The sequence below is a fragment of the Arachis hypogaea genome, chromosome 18 (assembly GCF_003086295.3).
Source record: "Arachis hypogaea cultivar Tifrunner chromosome 18, arahy.Tifrunner.gnm2.J5K5, whole genome shotgun sequence".
Classification (NCBI taxonomy): Eukaryota; Viridiplantae; Streptophyta; class Magnoliopsida; order Fabales; family Fabaceae; genus Arachis; species Arachis hypogaea.
Window position 1 is genome coordinate 1,838,766 of NC_092053.1, and position 10,554 is coordinate 1,849,319.

The following is a 10,554-nucleotide window of genomic DNA, read 5'->3' on the forward strand; positions in this document are numbered from 1 at the left end:
ACTGTATAGATATCAAAATAGTAATCAAGGCAAATACTTACTTGAAAGTTATACACGAAGTAAATCGTTCACTGTGATAAGAGAAAAAAACTAAAAGCACCAAAAATATTTTCTAGACACTATTTAATTATGTAAAAAAAAAAAAAAAGAGGTGAACGTGAATTTTTCTTCAAAAAGAATTAAGTTTATAAGTTAAACAAACTCATAAACATAGTCCAAAAAGACTCATAAACATTAAGGACAGCCAAAAAAATAGAATTCAAGAATATATTAAAATTACACTTGAATATTTTGTAATGCATTCGGATTTTAATATGGATAAAAATAATTTTAAATAATTAAAAAATACAATAAAAATAGGTGACACGTACAAATAAATGTAGGAATAACCCCAAAATAAAGGAGGCTACTATAATTAAAAAATAATACATGTAAATGAATACTATAATTAGGTAATAAATTAAAAAAAAATACATTAAGACGACGGTTATAGTTTCGCTTTGCACTATATATATATTTGTTAGTGAAGTATACACCTTTAGAATCTTCTCCCTAACCAAAAGTTAGTTTCAGTTAGCTACGGCAGTTCACAGCAGTTAGTTACATCTCTAACCAACACGTGCCTTTAACCCTTAACATCATCATTCAGTTCATGTATATAAATACACCAATGCTGTAATCTGCACTCACTTCTTAGTCTCTGTATAATTCACTTTACTCTTTCCAATACAATAATGCTAAATAGCTTTTCTCTCATCTTCTCTCCTATCTCTGTTCTCTCTGTTCTATTCATCATACTTTAACTTCTTCTTCTATTATCCAGCTGCTGATACCTCACAATAGTGAGTACTCATTTTCTTTGTTACACGTGTCTTTCTCTTCTAAGTTCTCTCTCGTGTATCGATAAGGTACAATACTCTTACGCGCGTTGATCTTTTGATTTTCTTTCTCATTTTCTCACTTGTCTTCGTTCTTTACTGTTAAGGTTCTATTGCATTGTGTTACGCGCTTAGATTTTTTGATTTTGGCTTCTTCCAAAGGTGAAGTTGAAGAAACCACAACACACCATCTGGTTGATGAAAGCCTGTAGAGATTGCATACATGAATGTGAATATGTGTATATACATTGGTGTTCTGCTTTTTAATTGTTATACAGAAAAGGTGAAAGATTAAGAAGATTTGGTAGATGCACACTGAGACATGCTAATTAAGTCCATGTGCAATTGCTTTTTTTTTTTTTTTTTCTTTTAGTGTGGAAGCCTCTTGCTTCCTGTAATATTATTTTTCATTGTAAGCTTCATTCATATATGATATTAGCTTAAAATTCAGTCATATTTCCCACCTCACTCCCCTTTTCTTTTCTTTTTTCAGGGTCTTTTCTTAGTACTATTTTCCATGATTTGTTTCTGCCTTTCTGGCCAATGCTAATGCTTTCAAAAAAAAAAATCAGTATTCACTGAAAATTAACTTATTATTAGAGGTTAAAAAATAATATTCTAAATTTTTAAATTTAAATTATTGATCTAAAATATAATTAAAAAAAAGATTTATTTAATTAATAAAGAATTTAGCATTCTTTATTTAATATGGAGTGTTCAGAGATAATTTTGTTTTTGCATTATTGAATTTTTTTTTTCCGGATGGATTCGACGGCTCCAATTTTAGGCATTATACAATTTTCGAATTTAGATGCACTCATTACAAGGTATAGAAAATGACTAATAGACTAAGGCTTGGTTTGGTAAAGCTTTTACTTGTAGCTTATGAAAACTGTATTTTAAAATATAGCTTTTTAAAAGCGGCACGTTTGGTAAAATCACCTTAAAAATAGTTTTTAATAAGTACAAGTACTGCAATTGTGTTTGGTAAAACAGCTTTTAAAAATTAAAAAAATTATAATAAACATATTTATAACGAATAATTTTTTTTTTTTCAAATTTTAGAGACCAATAATTTAAATATTTATTTGATTTACTCTCTATATTAATATAAATAGAGTTATCATTAGTCAATAATAAAATTTGTATGTAATCCAATGTTAGTACTGATTCGTCCATTACCCATCTATATATATTAACTCACTTTTACAAATCACAGAAAATGGGACATATATCTCAAGTAAAATTATATATCTATATTTACATATGTATATATATGTTGTTATTATAATTTTGACTAATGTTCATGAAGTTGGTGTACGAAAATTTTATAATTGGTTTCTATAAATCAGGTCTCCTTCACGTTTTAAAGAACAAAGAAAAATAAACATCTACTAAAAAATACAAAAATAATAACGCACAAAAAATAATATAAATAGATAGAAGTTCATACCTAATACATGATAGAGATGTATTTGTGTTGAAATTGTGAAGATTAGATTGAAAAATAAAAAATATATGAAGATTGTGTTAGAATTTGTGAAGGTTAGGTTGAGAAATTAGAAATATATGACTTTCAATGGCAATATAATGGCGAAAAATATGTGTGGAAAAATAAATGAAATCTGGTGTTAATAATTAATAATGGTCATTTTAAATATTTATTATATTAGATTTTTTTTAATTTTGATAAGCACAGGCCAACTTTGAAAAGCTCCCTCTTAGATGCTTTCAAAAGTACCCCTAACTTTTAAAAGCCGCAAGCACAAGTACTTGGGCTTTTTAATTTACCAAACGCAAAATGAGGTACTTGTGCACCTCTTCAAAAAGCTTTACCAAACCCAGCCTAAGACTATGTGTGCTCTTTGTATGGGTTTAGTTTGGAAATTTAATTTTGATATAGTATAAAGGAGTTTTATACGTACATTTAATTACTTAATTTTTCGTTAGTAAAAATAATTATTTTTTATATTAACTGCATAAATAGTCATCTAAAAAAATGGATTAAAGGGACACTCTACTATACAGATTAAAGTTATATAGAGAAAATATAATTTTTTTATAATTATTTTTTATTATTTTATTATTGTTTAAAATATGGGTCCTAACTTTTTTAATCTCTCTTTGATCCCATAAAAAGAAAAATAGATAAACTTACGTCTTTACCATATAATTCATCTTGTGTAAAACACTTTATTGATTTGTGGGCTATTCAAAAGTCAAAACTAATGTGACAGAAGTCAATTAACCAAACCCAAACTCATAGGTTGTTTGCTTCAAACTAAGTTGGGCCTTATCATTTGGATCACAAAAAGGGGCATAGGAGAATTTGCTTATGTTGCTTTTCTATTGGGTGATTCTGATTATTTGGTGTCACAACTCATAACTCATAAGCATAACCGATTTGACACGTTTACACACTACAATGCATGATATGATATGATCCATTCCTTCAAAAGGTGGAAAAGATCTTCTTGTCTTTGTTAATGATTGGACAAATGCAAATCATTTTTCACTAACTTGTGGAATTTGTGCCTTTGTAGTCTTTGGATTAAATGCGAAATTATTAATGTAAGAGTATAAAATTATGTTTCCTTAAATATATATTATCCACTCACTAGTAGTCAAGATGCTGTCTCCTTAACTTCATCAATAAATTGCATCTAAATAATCATGTCTTTAAATAAAATTACAAAATGTTGATTGGACCTCTAACTTAAATAGGACTACTACTTCTATCCTCTTATGTATATTTTTTTTATATTTTCTACAAAACAATATTTATTTCGTTGTGTTAATTCAAAGTTCAAACGTTAGTTTTTTTAAAGAAGAAAATAACCTAATGTCTAATTTTTTTTTCCCCTTCTTTTGGTCACTAACTAAAGTCTGATATGTTGCTTTATACTATAATCAAAGACTTGAGCTGCCTTGAAATAAATCCTCTGAAAACCAAATTATTTATTTAAAATTTTAGATGACAAATTTAGGGTAAATTACGTAAATAAATTAAATTAGTTTAGAATTTATGTAATTATAATTTTTTGAAATAAGTTATATATTTATTTTTTTTAGTGTAATAAATTATGTTAAAATGTGTGCAAAATAAAAACTGCTATAAGATATTATGTTTCTTAAGGAATTACCAAATTAGATCATGCACAAATTTCTATAAAATCCAACGATTCATGTAAAAACTAAAAACAGTGTGTAGATACTTCGCTAAATCTTATAGCGGTTTATGCATGGCTTAATTCTTTTAAAAATTACGACACGCTGTAATAATTTCTGTTTTGTACACATTCTAACGTAATTCACTAGATATTGTATCGGATTACATGTATATTGTAAATCCTACAGCGATTTTATAGATTAAAAAAATGCAAATATATAATCTGTTAAGTTATAATTACATAAATTTTAAACCAATTTGATTTATTTATGTAACTTATCCACGAATTTAAAAACTAATTTGAGATAGATTTACGTTATTATAAATATATGATGAATTTAAATAAAAAATTTTATCTTAATCTAATATAATATTTTTTCTAAACATGAACTTTTTATAGACATATTCACTTAAGAATAAATCCAATTGCATCTAATTTATAAAGACAACATAATTTTAAGATGTCAATATGTATCTATATTTGCCAATGAGTTATAGCTCAAATGTCATAGTCTCTCCATACTCAATTAAGAGGTTGGGGGTTCGAATCTCATGTCTTTGGTAAAAAAAAATATATGTCTATATTTTTTTTTGAATAATCTATGATGCACCGAGACTGATACAGATACGGGATATAGTACGACACAGAATACGCTAATACGCAAATTTTAAAATTTTATAAGACACGCGAATACGCATACATATAAAATATATAGTATTTTTTAGATAAATCGTAATAATATTTTAATATTTTATTGATATTAAAATATAAATTAATTTTTCAAATTATTTTTAATATTTTATTTTAATTATATCAAGTATTTAAAATATTTTTTGTTTTAATAAATAATAATATATATTACATCTAAATTTATTTTAAAAATATATGTTAAGAATAAGATTGGACACGTTAACACGGGATGGTATTTAGGTGTGTCTAAATATGTCAAGAGAATAATTTTTTATTTTTTATTAAGACACGATTGGATATCATAGATATACGTATCGAATGAATATCGGTAAATGTCGTGTCTAAAATATATCCGACACACAAATATGATAACTCAGCAAAGTCTTCGTATTTCATGGTGAATAACTGGTATAACAAACCTTAACATAACTATAATAAAAACAAAATATTCACCTATTTAAATAAAATAACTTAGGTAAATTTAGTATCCTTGTTTCTTTTTAAGTGTTTACATTTAGTTCGGTAACACAAAACGAAAATTAGTTAATAAGCATAAACCGCAAAAATAGTATTTAGTAAAATTGTTATAAAAATATAAAATGATACATTATATATATTAAAATGGGCAAAAAACCATATTGAGCCAGAGCAAGAAACTTGTAACCAAAATGCGCCAAATCCAATTTCGTTTCAGCAATGAGCCAAAGTGTATTTTAATACTGGTTCGAATTGCACTCCTTCATAATTCGAACCAAGATGGTTCGAACATCTCCCACACATAATTCGAACCAATAAGGTTCGAACTTCTCTCATACATAATTCGAACCAGGGTGGTTCGAATTATGCTTTGTATTCGAGTCCATGTAATTCGAACCAGGTCGGTTCGAATTACTCCTAATGCACTCCTTCATAATTCGAACCAGGCTGGTTCGAATTATGTGTGATTCGACTATATAAGGAGTTCGAATCACCCTCATTCGAACCATTATCCCTCCCCCCTACCCCACAAAATCTCAGAGAAAACGACCCAGATTCTCTCCGAGAAAGACCTGAACGGACTACTCTGCTGATGGGGGACGATCCGGCACGGTTATATCGGTTGGACGGAGTCGCTCATATAGCCGGGGTCATCAACGACGAGGTTAGTACGGAAATTTTTTTTGATTCAAGCGTTAGTTGTGCCTTAGTGGTTTTGTATCTTGGTTAGACGGTACTTTATGTTAGTGGTTTATGTAGGTGGTTTAGGTGAGGGGATTATGTAGGTGGTTTATGATAGTGGTTTAAGCTAGCGGTATAAGTTAGTGGTTTATGTAAGTGGTTTAGGGTGGTGGTTTAGGGTAGTGGTTTTTGTTAGTGGTTTAAGTCAGTGGTTTTTGGTAGTGGTTTATGTTGGTGGTTTATGTTAGCGGTTTTTGTTAGCGGTTTTTGCAAGCGGTTTTTTTATGTGGTTTATGGTAGTTGTTTAATGCTAGGTGGTTTAAGTAAGCCGGTTTATTGAATTTGTTTCTTGTTAATGGGTCTCGTTAATTGTGGTATATGCTAGCGGTTTAGTTGTGTGGTTTAGGGTTTGTTTTCCAGTTAGTTATCTTTCATGTAATGTTATGCTGTTTAATTTAGAAAAATGGTTAATGTAAACCTGTTTATGGAAACCGTTTTATGTAAACCCGTTTACGTAGACCGGTTTACTGTGAACCGGTTTATGTGAACCGGTTTACTGTAAAACCTGTGTAGTTATATATCTCAGTATGCGGTTCTTTTCATGCGCAGCCCGAGCGATGCATTAGGAGCATGAGGCGGCAGCAGGGCATGCGTCTTGATGACAGATACGTTCCATACTTGCAGATGGCAGGGCTATACCATCTTGCAAGGCTGAACGACCGGTGGTTCCGGCTAGACGAGGCGCTCGTCAGTGCATTCGTGGAGAGATGGCGTCCCGAGACGCACACTTTTCATATGCCGTTCGGAGAGTGCACGATCACACTCCAGGACGTGGCATACCAGCTGGGTTTGCCAGTCGATGGCCGTTACGTGAGCGGGTGCCTGTCAGAGTTCCATATATACATCGACGGAGGCCGTCCACCCTGGGTCTGGTTCCAGGAGTTGCTAGGAGTTATACCTCCTCCCAGTCAGGTTCAGAAGTACGCAGTGAACTGCAGCTGGTTTCAGGAGACCTTTGGTGAGTGCCCTGAGGATGCAGATGATGACACTGTTCGCCGATATGTCCGTGCGTACATCATGATGTTGCTAGGCACGCAGTTGTTTGCGGACAAGTCTGGCAACCGGATTCACATTAGATGGCTTCCATATGTAGCGAGGCTGGAGGAGCTGGGTACGTACAGCTGGGGTTCGGCAGCACTGGCCTGGTTGTACCGGTGCATGTGCAGAGTGGCAAACAGACATGTTGTGAAGTTAGCGGGCCCGCTCCAGCTACTGCAGTCTTGGATCTTTTGGCGGTTTCCTCAGTTTAGGCCTGCAGGACATGAGACGTTTAGCTGGCCGTTGGCGTCGAGGTACTATACTGGGCCTATTCTTTTTCAATATGACTTAGAGAATTGCGTGTATGTTAATACTCTATTGCATAATGTAAACACAGATATTAGTATATGTAACTCATGTATATGGTGCAGATGGGCAGGTTACAACCCTTCCGGTAGCGAGAAGGGTCCGAGAGTGCGGTCGTGGAGGCTTAGGATAGACCGGTTACAGTCCAGGGAGGTTAGTCTGCTAATTAATAACTGATGCATTTTAGTTAAATATTTTACACTTGGGTCGTACAGTTGCCCTGATAAGGGTCGGTTTGTTCTGCAGTTTATATGGATGCCGTACAGTAGCCCCGACGTACTTCAGGTGTTGCACCCGGAGGTTTTGGAGCCTCGGCACATGGCGGTGTGGCGCAGTGTGACCGCGCTGATCTACTTTGCTGTCATAGAGTGGCATCAGATAGATCGTGTTCTTCCTCAGTTTGGAGGGGTACAGGCCCCTCCGCGGCCCGCCTTGAACATCGACTTTCTGATGTCCAAGGACGGGAGAGGCGGCGATCGATGGTTCCCCTCTTCCATGCCGAAGTGGCATGCATACTGGGACGCTCGTCATGACAGTGTATTGAGGTTCGACGTTGTTGCCGACCCTGGACCGTCTCATCAGTTCCTTCAGTGGTGGAGTCAGTCTGGGAAGAGGTTCTTGGCCCCGGACATTGACCTGGGGGATCCGAGATTAGTTCCTATACCAGTTGAGGCCTCACAGCGGGGTCCGGGGCGAGTGCCTGACATGGATCCTCTGGATGACGTGCCTGACAGGCGCAGGGTTGAGAGGAGGATGGGTGTAGGGACACGGAGGAGCCAGCGTCAGTTCAGGTGGCCGGATCATACGGCGAGGAGTGGTACTGACCTTGGGGACGACGATGACGACCAGCCGGGCCACGTTGGAGGAGGCACACACGATGGAGGTACTAGTACACACGATGGCGGTCATGGAGGTGAGTGGTATGGCACAGGGCTCGGTGACGGGGCTGATACTGGTGACGCTGGACCTGGACCGGGCCCGCTTGGAGATTACTTCGTTGGTGTGCCAGCGGATGATCAGGCTGAGCAGGGTGGTACACCTTGGCGCATATCAGGATCACAGTGGGCAGACTTTGTTGGGTCAGACTCGTTTGTTGGGGACTTCGGGAGTCCACGCTTCCTAGATGAGATCACCGCCATCATGCAGGGTGAGGTGACCCCCCGCAGAGCTGGCCAGACCTCAGGGATCCAGGCCCCCTTAGATGTTGATCTGAACGAGCCTCCATCCTCATCTGCTGGTCAGCAGTTTCGTCTTGGAGGTACCCCTACATCCGCCTTCACCGCTGCATCTGAGTCTATCGCAGGATCCTCTGCAGCACCGTTGCGTGTTGCGCCACCAGTACAGCCTGCTCCGCAGGAGGAGGAGGATGAGATAGAGGATGAGGAGCCGCTTGTCCGTCGTGGTCAGAGGGCACGGGTAGCACGTCGCTGTGGTACTGGTTCGCATCTGTTTAGATGAGTCACATTTCATGTATTTTGTTTCCTCTATTTCAGTCATGTATGATAATTAGGTGTAGTTTTCTTGTTATGTAGTGCTGTGTTTATGTATGTTGTTCGTAACTTGTGTTCGGGGACGTTGACTATTTGTATTAAATGAAACATGATAAGGTATAATGATTTCCTTTAGTTATTAAAATGAGAATCAACGAGTCCTGTAGCATAACTTCAAATGAAAGACAACATATTCATTACTACTCACAAATACCAAAGTTCAAAGAATTAATCTCAACAAGTTACATTCGTGCTCAAGCAATGCATATAACAAGACAACTTAAATGTAAATACCACTAACAATAACATCATGGAAACTAATTTCGCCCTGTCTGAGACGATCCTACTACCTGTGGGCATCTACGTCTAGTGTGACCGGGTTGGCGACAAAGGCCACACCGTTTTGGCCTGTTTGGATCTGCCTCATCCATATTCGTCCATATCCTTGTGGATCTAGGCCTCCCCTCTCTCGCACGCCTTCTGTTTGGGTCCGGAATCACCGTGGGCCCATCGTAGGGTGGCCAGAAGCCCTCCGGGATTGGAGGTGTGAATCCCATCCGATAGACATTGAACACCGAGCTAATCTGATAGACGCTATGAACATAGGAGCTCCAGCTCACACGTGCGTAGGCACAGCATGCAAGTGCGTGCTGACACGGGAAATGAAGAGCCTGAAAGTACCCGCAGTCACATGTCCGGGAGGCAAGCGATACTCGGTAAGTACCCAATGAGAAAGTACCAGTCGGAGTGGTCTCCGCTACGGTGAACTCGGAGTTATCACGGTCATACAACGTCACCGTGAAGCACCTGGCCGTCTTCAAGTTGGCCTCAATACACTTCACCAAATGCTGACTGAACTGCTGTCCGGTGCCCATCTGGGCCTCAGCCTCTCGCCCCTTGCGAACAAAGAGTTCGGCCAGCCTACCATATGTTGCCTTCACCAGGGATGCTACAGGAAGATTTCTTACACCCTTGAGGATTGAGTTTACACACTCGGAGATATTCGTCGTCATGTGACCGAATCTCCTCCCCTCATCGCGATGCTGCGTCCACAAGGAGTAATCAATACGGTTCACCCACTCACACATCGCCGGGTCTTCAGACCTCAGTATATCAAACCAGTAATCAAACTCAACCTCAGTCTTCGCGTACGCTGCATTCACGAGAAGCCTCCTAGCGTCTTTGCCCTTGAAGGTAAGGGCGAAATTGGCCGCTACGTGTCGTATGCAGAATGCACGGTACGCAGAAGGTGGTAACCAACCTCCGTCCGGGGCCTCAAGCGCAGACTTGATGCCGTTGTGCCTATCCGATATAACCAGCAGACCGGGAAGCGGGGTCACGTGCTGCCGAAGGTGCGAGAGAAAGAATGTCCACGACTCCGCATTCTCACCCTCTACTAGTGCGAATGCGACAGGTAGAATGTTGGAGTTCCAGTCCTGTGCAATCGCAATTAGCAACGTTCCCCCATACTTACCATATAGATGTGTGCCGTCAATGCTGACTAGCGGCTTGCAATGCCGGAATGCCTCGATGCATGGAGGGAAAGTCCAGAAAAGTCTGTGGAAATAAGCTTGAGACTCGTCCACCTGTCCTCCAACTAGAACCGGGCTCGTTCTGAGGACCGCAACAGTACCAGGCATCGTCAGCTGGACACCCAACACCCACCTAGGTATCTCGCTGTATGACTCATCCCAGTCACCGTAGATGAGGCCAACGGCCTTCTGCTTCGCCATCCAAACCCTCCTGTAAGTCGGCCTAAAACCA